At 45.0% G+C, this 12,204-nt stretch overlaps 1 protein-coding gene across 1 annotated transcript in view; it reads left to right on the top strand.

Moving 5' to 3' along the window:
* Positions 1 to 12,204, top strand: part of UHRF1 (ubiquitin like with PHD and ring finger domains 1) — a 499,879-nt gene that overhangs the window by 63,653 nt on the left and 424,022 nt on the right. The gene's annotated exons all lie outside the window — the stretch shown is intronic.

The raw sequence follows: 12,204 nt of genomic DNA on the forward strand, positions 1-12,204 counted from the left end.
GTGTTTTTTTTTTTTTTTGTTTTTGTTTTTGTGAAAGTGGCATCTGCCTATAAATTAAGGGATGAGCTAGGGGTTGGAGGGTGGGAAATCCAAACAGTCTAACTTCAGTTAGTCAGCCAGAGTGACTCACTGCTCTCTTGATTAACAAATGTTGGTCCCTATTCAAACCCAACACACTACCTCAACACCTTTCCAAGGTGAGTAACTGAGCTGAACTATTCAACTTTTTTACTTAGGTATACACTGCTCCTAGCTTATTTCTAGCTTCTGGCTACTTTTTGGGTTTGTGGGTTTTTTTTTTTCCCAATACAAACACTCAATTTGTATTAAATACAAACACTCAGTTCTGCAGACTTTTAAAAATAAACACACTACCTACTGCTTACTAGCTACCTTATTGACTGACTATTTAAAAATACAAAGTCATTCACTGCCTTTCTGACTATTAAAGGCACAAACACACAAACATACTAAATAATATTCCCAGATAGTCAACTTTGCCCCAATACTTTAAAAAAAGACAATGTCCCAAGCAAAAACTTACTGATTCCTTTCAGCCACCAGCAAGGTGATCCTCTCCCTCTGTGTTCCTCTCTAGTATTTACCTCCTTCCCCTATGCCAGATGCTAACAGACCTAAAATTAATGCGGACGATGTACAGATTCTGATCCCGATCACTGAATCCCTCTCAAAAACACTCATATTCTGGGAAAATTGCCTCAATCCATCAACTGCCTTCTCACCTGTCTGAACCTGGTCCTTAATGCTACCAAGACCGAACTCCTCCTCATCTCCTCTGATCTCTCAGACCCACCCGTACTGACCCCATCATACACCCCGATCACGCATGTAAGAGACCTCGGAGTAATCTTCGACCACCGCCTGAACCTAAAGAAATCCATTAACACATCCAAAGACTGTTTTTATAAACTACAAGTTCTGAAAAGGCTCAAACCCCTCCTCCACTTCCACTTCCATGACTTCAGAACGGCCCTCCAAACCACGCTCTTTGCCAAGATAGACTACTGCAACGCTTTCCTCCTTGGTCTCCCAACCGCTGCGGCTGCCAGAATCCTGACCAACTCCAGCCACGTAGCTCATATCACTCCCATCCTCCGGAACCTTCACTGGCTTCCAATTAACTACAGAATTCTACTCAAGTCCCTCACCATCTATATAAATAAAAATGTTAAATAGTTTGTACGTCGTCGCTAATCTCGCCAACCGCTTAACCGAATGCGTTCAAATTTGCACACAACATTCACTTCCCATACGGGAAGGATCTTATACACTTACATTACATATAGGTCACACCTGTGACAGGTAATACAAGTTTAAAAATTGCTTACACAACAGCGACATCTGGTGGCCGTCAGCGCAAGCACAACCTCTTACACCTTTCACACACACTCACACACCACACCCCACCCCCACACAGGGCTATTGTCTTTCATTCACACTCCCTCATAACACACAGAAATCCACACTCATCACACCACACACACCCACCCACACGCCTGCAAATGTCACTTACTTCACCCACCCTCCCAAAACACGAATTCCTGGCTGCTACATTGGGAAGCCACGCATTTCACACACCCTCCGATTTTAAATTAAAGTACCCTCTTCCACCCACCCACTCACTGCACTCCGATCACCCACTACACCTGAAACAAGTCCGTGCTTCTCCGCCGGTACCACAGGAACGGTCCGGGGCACATAGCATTCAGTAGGGCCGACGGATGCCAGCAACAAAAATGGCACCGGCGGACCTTGCCCTTACTATGCTATACGGAGACAACAATGACGTCGGTACACCATGTGACATAGTAAGGGCAAGAGCCCGTCGGCGCCATATCCTCAGCGGACATTTGCCCTTACTAGGTCAGGAATCCTGACGCACATCTTTCACCGGTGAAGTTTTGCGACATGGCAGCCAGCGGAACAAACCCTAGCACACACCCTCGCCACCGGCTGGCAGTTTACACAGGTAGCCGGGGAGGAGCACGGTGGGGGACCGTTCTTATTTTCCGCCGCGCATTTTTCACAGGGTGGGGGGGGCACTCATTCTCCACATCTCCCGAGAGGGGGGCTGTAGCGTGGGTTACTCTATTTTGCCGGGTTGGGGGGGGGCCAGGAAGGTGTGCTTGCATATTTAAACTATTCTTTGCTGGTGCTGTTCAATTGGGGTACAAAAAAAAACAAAACCACACAAACTGTAACCTTTACTGCTCTGTTCTGTTTTTTCAACTTAACCAGGCTCAGCCACGGCAACGCGTGAACAGATTGCTTTCAAATTTGGACACAAGCTTCACCTCACATACGGCAAGGTTCTTCTACACTTACGTTATATATATGTCACACCGGGGGCTGGTAAAAAAGTTTTAAAATTTGGTTCCACAAAACATCGACATCTGCTGGATGTAAGCACAAGGTCTTACACCTTGCACAAACGCTCACACCCCACACGCATGTGACCAATGTTTGGGATTCACACACCCTCCGACCAGACACAAATCCACCCTCCTCACACCCCCCGCACACATGCCAATTGTACTTACTTCACACACCCTCCCAAAACACACAAAAACCCACAAAATTCCAGCATGCTACACCAGGAGGCCACTCACATGCCACATGTTTGCTATTCCCACACCCTACGAACTCACACAAAAAACACCCTCCTCACACCCTCCACACACCCATGACTTTTCTACTTACTGCCCACACCCTCAGAACGCACGCTAAACGGCAGAATAGTTCGGGCTGCTCGGCTTGGGGGGGGGGGGGCGCAACACCGCTCCATGACAAAATGGCGCAGACGGCTCTGTCCCTTACTAGGACACTCAGGAACGCCAATGGCGGCAGTAGCCCATGTGACATAGTAAGGGCGAGGGCCCTTCGCCATTTTCTGGACTGGCAACCGGCGCACCTTCGCCCTTACTATCTGAGCGAGACGACCGCTCCCATTGCTCCACCCCACTGACAGAGTAAGTTCTAACAGCTGTCGCAGACAGTTTCAGTGCTGGCTGCCAAGGGCCCGGCGCTAATACTTCCATGCCGGAACGCTCGCTCCGCCGACTACCATTTTTGACAGGTATCGGCGGGCCTGCAGGGGGGGGGGGCGTGGGGATGTTCTTGCGTCCATGTTCGGGGGGGGGGGGGCAGGGGGCGGTTATCCCCATTCTCTTTTCTTTCTTTTCCACTTAACCTGGCTCTGCCACTGCAACGCGTGGCCGGGTACAGCTAGTAATCCATAAAACCATCCACAAACAGCTACAGCTCGACCTTCACACCTCTCTTAAACTTCACACCTCCACAAAACCCATCAGAGAAGCATACAAGGGAACCCTGCAAGTCCCCTCAACGAAAGCCACACTTCATGCAGCCACTAAAGAGCGGGCATTCTCGACAGTCGGACCTGCCATTTGGAATGCCATGCCCCCAGACCTCAGACTAGAACCTTGCCTCCTAACATTTCGAAAAACTCTAGACCTGGCTATTCCTTCAAGCCTTCCCATAACCTACAAGATGCCATCTAGTCATACCAGCTACTTAAGCAGCTTGACATCCACTGCCAGTTAGTTTTTTATTTACCTCCTCTATACTTTGTTTTCCGTGTACCTCAGCCCCCCAAGTTCATCTCTCCTTGTTTTATTGTAACTTTGCTTCTTGTTAAATGGTTTGTTTACAGTTATCACCCATTGTTCCATGTAAACTGATGTGATACTTGTCATGAATGTCTGTATAGAAAAGAGTTAAATAAATAAAATGTTAGACGAGCTTTATTGCACTGCTGTCTTGGGATAATACCTATTACAAGGTAAGCAATTTTGCTTTTCCTAGAGTCCTACCAGCCCAGTTCTACCTGGTCGTCCTGTACACTGCTTTCATGTATATGTATTGACTGTACTAGGGACTTTAATGGTCTTTGAATTTCTCGTTTGTGGGCCTTCCTGATTGGAGAGAGTCAGGCCAGGTCTTTGGGGTCACCTAAGAGCTTGGTTTCTCCCTACTCATGGGGGAGGATTGTGTTTCTTAGTGTCCAGTCAGATGAATCCAGATCAAGTAGGTTATGCACCTCTACCAGCAGATGGAGATGGAGCAAACTGACATCACAGCATATATACTCCTGCAGTGACATCAGCCTGCTAGTATTCTCAGTCTCTAGCACATGGTGGATGTGCATCTCACTACTGAGGATTGCTTTGGTTAAAATAAAATAGAGAAATAAGGAAAATAAATTTGCCCCACTCTCCTACAGTGATACTAAAAGGTCCCTCCTCCAGTTGAGAATTTGAGGTGATTTCAATGGCCCTCTGAGTGCCTCAGTCCGGTAGCTGGTTTTTCAGCCGGAGTGGACTTAACTGTTGAGCAGCTGAAAGGCAGCAGGTGCAGGAACCAGGGTGCAGTGGTGATGGCAAATACCCTCCCCCCCCCACCACGCCTTCCTGGGAGGTCGCGGGATGTGAGCAGCCTGGCGGGTTGAGCAGTCTCTGTAGGCTAGGCCCCGCTCTGAGGCTTTTTTGTTGTGCGCTCAGTGGTGGGCCTCGGTGTTTCGAGAGCTTTCTTTAGGCTGCCCTTTATAGTATTGTCTGTTCAGTGTTTGTGTCTAGCTGTGTGTCAAAGTTGTGCATCCAATCTTTGAACGTTTAGGCAGATCTGGTAGTCTGTGTGTCCAAGTTAAGCAGTGCCTTAAGTGTTGACTGCTTACCTGTGCACATGAGTTGTATTGCTGTGCGCTAAATGTTTTATGGCTCCTAAGTCTTGTGGTTTTTGGATGACCCCCCCCCCCCAAAAAAAAACAAACCCCAAACCCTGGTTTAATGGCACTTATATCTAAGAAACCTAAGCACCTTTCTTTTTGCACTGCCTGTCATATTCTCAAGCAGGAGTGCCCAGCGCTGTTTGGAGGGTCAGGGTGAATTATCTTCCTCTGATTTCTCTAAGCCTGGTTCTTCCCAGCTGGATATAGGCCTGGGAAAAGACTTTTTAGGTGGAGCACCTGATTTTGGAACTCCCCTAACTGGTTCTTCAGCAGTGGAAGGCAGATCAGTCCTGGTACCCCTCGGGTACCTCCTGGTTTGGATACTTCTACATTTTCAAGGGTAGAATTTTTCCAGGTATTGTAATACTTTCTACAGGCGCAGTCCTCAGCCCTGTCCAATGCTCTCGGGTCAGAGTTGCAAATGCAAACCTTGCCTGGACCTACTGGTAAGCGCTAGAATACTCCTAGAGTGACAGCGGGACTTCTTGACAGAGATCTGGATGACACTGCTGATCCGGATTCTCTTGAGCATGGTGAAATTCCTCCAGGATTAGACCCGTATAGGACTATGCTACAGTTCTTCTATAGAGATGAACTGCCGGCTCTGATTTCCAAGACCTTAAATGCTGGGAGTCCTGGGGCAGATTTCATGATTAAGCCAAAGAAAAATCCCATTTTGGTTTCTCTGCGTAATGCCTCTTGTTTTCCTGTTTATAGACGCCATTCAAGAATTGATTGATCTTGAGTGGGGTGCCCCAGGGGATAATTTCAAAGGAGGTCTGGTTTTGTACCCTCTGGATCCAGTTGTGACAGTGTGTTTACGTTTTCCAAAGGTGGATGCACTTGTAAGTGCAGTCTCCAAGTGCACGACTATCCCAGTGGAGGGAGGAGTAGCCTTGAAGGATGTACAAGTTAGGAGGATTGAAACTATCCTTAAGCAGACACTTGAAGCAGTGACAATGATTGTGCAAATAGCTTCTTGTTTTCCCTGATGGCTTGCTCTTGTTTCTCTCTCAAGAGGTTTGAATACTCAGATTTAAATTCCAGGGCAGTTTTGGAGCTAGCGGCCACTTTCTTGGCAGATGCAGGCTACAATTTGGTCTGCACCTCAGCCAGAGGAGTAGCTTCGGTGATAGCAGCCAGGCATCAGTTTGGCCGACCAATTTCTCAGCCATATGTGACTTCCAAGGCTAACCTCACAAAATTGCCCTTTAAATGCTCACTTTTGTTTGGAAGAGAGTTGGAGAAACTGGCCAGTAAGTGGGGCAAATCACCAGTTCTTTGATTACTGGAGGATAAGCAGCAGATACCCTGCTTCTTTAGCATGAGAAGTTGTGCTAGGGCAGAGCTTTCCAAACTTTTCATGGTGGTGACACTTTTTAGACACACAATTTCATGACACAGTAATTCAGTCTACTAGCAAACCAGAGGTCAAAGGTTAAACGAACGAAACTTATTTTGACAATTTATGTATGTTTCCTTAAATATATACATAGGTTGTGTCCTGAAACATTTTATTTATCTCATGAAAACCTTTGATTTATATTAAAAATATATAATATTCCAAGCTTAATGTTATAATTTGAGTAACAATAATAAAACAAATTGTCTGGCCCCCACACTCATGTACCTCTTCTTTTTGATTGTTGCCAGTTAAGTGCTTCACTCCCTTCAGGGTTCAAGCCTGCCGTGGTGCATAACACTTTCATGATCACCAGACACTGTTGCTTGCAGTCAGTAATCCTCATGGCCAGACCTCATCGGCGGCAGCAGCAGCCAATGATAGGGACAGTTGGGCTCAAATCCCACCCACAAATCGCCCAATAATAAGCAACCCATGAACTGAGAAAAAAAAAAAAAAGCCCAAACTCATGTCCGAGTTGACCGGGCTTGCGCGACACATTAACATGTCGCGACACACAGTTTGGAAAGCTCTGTGCTCTTGGATCCAAGCAGTTTCGAGACTATAGAGGCGTGACCTTTCAGAAGACTCGACCTTTGGGTAGGAGGTCTCAGTCTTTTTGTCCCAGACAGCCCAGAAGGAACGCGGGCTCAGGTAGTGTATCCTCCCAATGAAGGTTTGCCGAACCACCCCTGGAGGCAGGAGCTAGAAGAGAGGCATCTCCCTATCAGAGGTTGGTCTAGATCACCTCAGATCAATGGGTGTTGAGGGCGATGCGAGAAGGATGTGCTGGAATTTCACAGTATTCTTCGGGACGTGTTCATGGTCTCTCCCTGTCACTCCCCGCAGAAGAAGCAGGCAATGGAGGATACATTGGCAAGGCTCCTCAATCTGAGGACTGTGATTCTGGTGCCCGTGTCTCAAAATACGGGGCGATTGTTCATTTTATTTTGTTATGCTCAAGAAAGAGGGATCCTTTCGTCCCATCCTGGATCTCAAAGGTGTCAACTGTCATTTGCGGATGACACATTTTCATATGGAGTCATTGTGCTCGGGATTGGCCATGCAGTCGGGAATTTCTGACATCTTTTTACCTGTCCGAGGAATATCTTCACATTCCCATTCGACTAGAGCATCAATGCTTTCTGCAGCTTGCGGTTCTGGGATGTCATTATCAGTTTTGGGTATTGCCCTTTGGGCAGGCCACTGCTCCCAGGACCTTTTCCAAAGTAATGTTAGTAGTTGTGGTGGAATTGAGGATGGGATCCTAATACACATGTAATTGGATGATTGGCTGATTCGAGCCAAGTCACTGGAAGAGAGTCGCCTGGTGACCTGCAGGGTGATCTCCCTGTTGCAGGAGCTCGGCTGTGTGGTGAACCTGGCCAAGAGCAGTCTTCAGCCTGCTCAGTCATTGAAATATCTCTGGGTTTAGTTCGACACGAAGCAGGGCAAGGTTTTCCTGCCGGTAGCTTGTATTCAGGAAATTGATGGCACAGCTACATCTGTTGATGAACACTCTGCGCTTGGTCCTATCTGCAGGTATTCTGTTTAATGGCAGCAACCCTGAAAGTGGTACTGTGGGTGAGGATGCATATGTGTCCTCTTCAGCGCTCCATTGTCACGTTGGAGTCCACATTTTAGGACTATTCAGTTTGGCTCCACCTTCCGACAGAGGTCTGCTTTCAACTATGGTGGTGGTTACAATTGGATTATCTAAGAAAGGGAGTTTCCCTAATATTACCGGACGGATGCGAGCTTCCAGGGTTGGGGAGATCACGTTCAGGAACTGATGGCACAAGGGTGCTGGAGTGTTTTTGGAATATCAATCAGTTTGAAGCCTGGGTGGTCCGGTTGGCATGCTTGCAGTTCAGCGGCAGGTTGCAGGATCAAGCAGTCTAGATAATGTCAGCCAATGCAGCGACAGTGGCTTACATCAATTGGCAGTGAGGAACCAAGAGCCAGAAAGTGTCGCAGGAGATAGACCAACTTATGGAATGGGCGGAAATGCATCTTCAGGAGATCTCTGCCTCGCACATTGCAGAAAAGGACAATGTAAGAGCAGACTGTCGTTTTTTGTTTTTTTTCCCTCAGTAGGGAGATTCTGGACCCAGGAGAGAGGGCATTGTCAGAAGAGGTCTTTCAGCTGTTAGTAGATCACTGGGGCCTTCCATTTCTAGACCTGGCGACAACTTACAAATGCAAATGTTTTTATTTTATTTATTAAAAGTTTTTATATACCGCACTGTGGGGTAGGAGTCTATCTGTCTAGGTTTACATTAAAACATAAACAATATTATAACATATCATTTAAAATACATCACATTTACATTAAGATGCTGAATCGTGCTAACAGTTTAGAGTTCAGAATAATTAGTTCGTTATTGTAAATTGTTTGCACGTGTGAAAAGGTACGTTTTTAGCATTTTCTTAAATTCTTTACGATTTGCTGTTAGTCGAATATAATATGGAAGTGAGTTCCATAACATCTGATCTGCAACTGGAAAAGCTAATTTTTGGGTTAATGTTAAGCTGACAGATCTTATTGAAGGAATTTCCAGGGTACATTTATCTAAGGAGCGGAGCTGTCTGGTGGGCCTGTATAATCTCAGTAATGAACATAGCCAGATAGAGTTGGAGTTATATAATAAATTGTGAATGATGGACAAAATTTTGTGTCATGCGGTACGGTATTGGGAGCCAGTGTAATTGCTGTAATATGGTCTCTGCGTGATACATTACATAACATTCGAGCTGTAGCGTTTTGCACAAGTTGTAATGGTTGTATTGTAGATTGGGGTAGACCGAGATATAGTGAATTACAGTAATCTAGGGTGGTGAGAATCAAAGCTTGAGTAACTAAACGAAAATCGCTTGGTGATAATGGCTTGAGTTTTTTCAGCATATGTATTTTGAAGAAGAATTTTTTTTTTACTATTTCTGATATATTGTCAGTCATTGATAGTCTGGAGTCTATGGTCACTCCTAAATTCTTTGCATGAGATTTTATAGGAATGTGTTGATTCTCAAATGTGAAGGTTTGAGGCGGCTTATGGTTTGAGTCCGGTACTGTTGAAAGATAAATTAACTCTGTTTTGTTGGTGTTTAATTTTAACCTGTGTGAGAACCATATTTTTATTGTTAGGTAGAGTTGTAATAGTGAAAAAGTTTTAGACTAGGATTCGGGGAAAGGAACTGTAAACTGTATGTTGTCTGCGTATATTTTAAAGTTTAAGCTTAGACCAGCTAGGAGGTGGCATAGAGGTAGAAAGTATAAGTTGAATAGCAGGGCAGAAAGTGCTGAGCCTTGTGGTACCACCTGTTTTTGTAGTGTACCAGTCAGATTTAGATTTGCCCATTGTAATTCTTTGTGGTCGATTTGCGATGAAAGAGAACCATTGTAGAACTGATCATTAATGCCAATCTGGGATAAGTTGGAGATTAAGATATCATGATTTAGTGTATCAAAAGCTGCAGATAAATCGATTAATACTAATAATATAGTTCGTATTGGAGTCCAAACCTCTAATAGTGTCAAATGATGAGATGAGCAGGGATTCTGTACTATGTCTTTTTCTAAAACTATGCTGATTATGTAGAATATTGTCTTCTATGTATTCAGAAATGTGATGCAGTATGACTGATTCTATGATTTTAGCTATAGAAGGTAAAGTTGCAATTGGCCGGTAATTGGCTAGGTCTGAGCAATCATGGTTTTTCTTCTTGGGAATGGGTAAGACTGTGTGGTTTTTTGTTTTTTGTTTTTTTTTGAGTATCTGGGAACATACCTTGAGATAGGGATGTTTTAACTATATTTGAAATGGATGGGACAATATGATCTTTCATGTCTCTAAGTAAGAACCAGAACAGGAGTTGAAAGGGCTATTTGAAGGTTTTGATTTTGACAATATATTGATAATGGTGTTATCATTGATTGAGGAGAATTCAGAGAGGGAACATGCCAATTGAGGTAGTGTTGGTTTCGGAATAGGTACTGAGTCAAATTCAGCTGAAATGTCTTCCTCGATCCTTCACAGGAGAGATCCGAAGTTCTTGGGTATCTATGCTCTCGTGCAGGAATGGCTGGAGGACAAGATGCTGTATGCCTTTACCCCATGGTCCATGTTGGGCAGAATGGTTTGGAGGGTTGACGGTGTCAGAGGGATGGTGCTTTTGGTGGCAGCAGATTGGCCCAAGAGAGCATGGTATGCAGATCTGCGATGGCTCCTGGTAGACTGCCCCCCCCCCCCCCTTTCCCAGTTTCTGGCACACAGGAATCTGTTGCGGCAGGGACCTGTTCACGAAAATCTGACTTGATTTTGTCTTATGGTATGGCCCTTGAGAAGGCTCTGTTAAGGAACTTGTATATTCTACTGCAGTGATTGCCACCTTGCCACGCATGAGTTCTCCATTTCCTTAGCCTATGTGTGGGTTTGGTGAGTGTGTTTTGAGGCTTGGAGTGAAGATTGAAGTGTTCTTCCTCGTTCAGTTAAGATCCCATTCATTTAGGAATATTTGCAGGATGGATTAAATAAAGGGTTGGCCTTTAATTCCTCAAAGGTGCAAGTAGTGACTCTTGCCTGTTTCAGGGGTCAGGCGAATGGTCTGTTTCTTGAAAGGGGTGAAATATCTTCGTCCACCCTTGCAGTTACCAGTATCCTCGTGGAGACTTAATTTGATTTTGGATTTCTTGGTGGGCCCTATGTTTCAACCGATGCATAGCCTTTTCTTGTGGTTATCTATTAATCATTTTTGCTAGTCTGTCCACAGTTGGCTTTTAAAGAGAATACTGGCATGCTGGTTTCACTGCAGGAGTATATATACTGTGACATCTGCTCTGTTTCCATCTGCTGGTAGAGGTGCGTAACCCATTGATTTTAAATTCATCTGTATGGTCTAAGGAAATTATCAGGAAGGTAGTAATTTCTCACTTGTTTTCTGGGTGGTTGCCCAGGAGAGGGATTTTAACTGGCTAAGAATAGCAGCTGCACCTGCAGAGAGAATTAACTAAGTCAATGCCAACTAGTTGGGGTTTGGTTTTCAAGAAAAAAGAAAAAGGAGGGAGGCTTCTTGTGCAGATACTCAGGAGCAATGCAGCATCTTTCTTGGATTTACTGGGTAACTAGGACCAATAAGCCAATGTGGAGCAGATGATACAAGCCCTGGCGGAAGGCCAGCAGCAACTCCATATACACTTTGGAATTTCTGAACAGTTCATCCAGCTGCTGGATGAATCTGTCACCTCCCCATCCTGTTTAAGATGAAAGCAAGGGGGGGGAACTGGAAATCTTTTTTTTTTAAAGAAATGTTGAAAGCACTGCCCACATGACAGGTTGGCCAGAAGTTAACAGGTGCCAAAACTGCATTAAAGCTTTCCCTTTTTTTTTTTTTTTTTTTTTAAACTTCAAACCTGGTGGGGCAAGGCCCCAAGGGAACCAAGACCAGGACCGCAGGGTATGTCTCTCATCTGCTGGAGTCAGAGAAAATACTGAGGGATCGCAGGTGGCACCCCGTGTTATATGGGTGGTGCTTTTCAGTTTTCTCTCTGACTCCATCTGCTGGAAGGGAGGCATAACCCAGCAGTCTGGACTGATCCTGGTACGTACAGGGAAACTGTAAGTTTGTTGCTGCTTTGTTTGTAAGCTGCAAAGATAAGCAGAGTCCTCTTCTGTTGTAACTTAAAGCTCCTGATTATTAAACCAAAGCCTAGCCTGCATCTATTCTCTGGCCATTCTGTCTGCACACTGTGCCAGAGGGTGATGTCAGCAAAACTTTGTTTTGCCTCCAATTTTGGGCTAGGGAGCATAACCCATGTGGCTTGACTCGGAACAAAATTATCAGGTAAATACATTTCTCCATTTTGTTGAAGATAATTGGGGTGAAATTGTGAATTGGAGAGTGTGTTTAGTTGCTCGTATGTTGGATTCAAAGGGAATTTCTAGTTAGATTCCTTAGTGTAATGATGCATTATTTCAAACATTTTGTTACACTGTAAACCGGCATGATGTACCCACTAATGCCGGTATAGAAAAGG

Source organism: Rhinatrema bivittatum, chromosome 8 (genome assembly GCF_901001135.1).
Source record: "Rhinatrema bivittatum chromosome 8, aRhiBiv1.1, whole genome shotgun sequence".
NCBI classification, from domain to species: Eukaryota; Metazoa; Chordata; class Amphibia; order Gymnophiona; family Rhinatrematidae; genus Rhinatrema; species Rhinatrema bivittatum.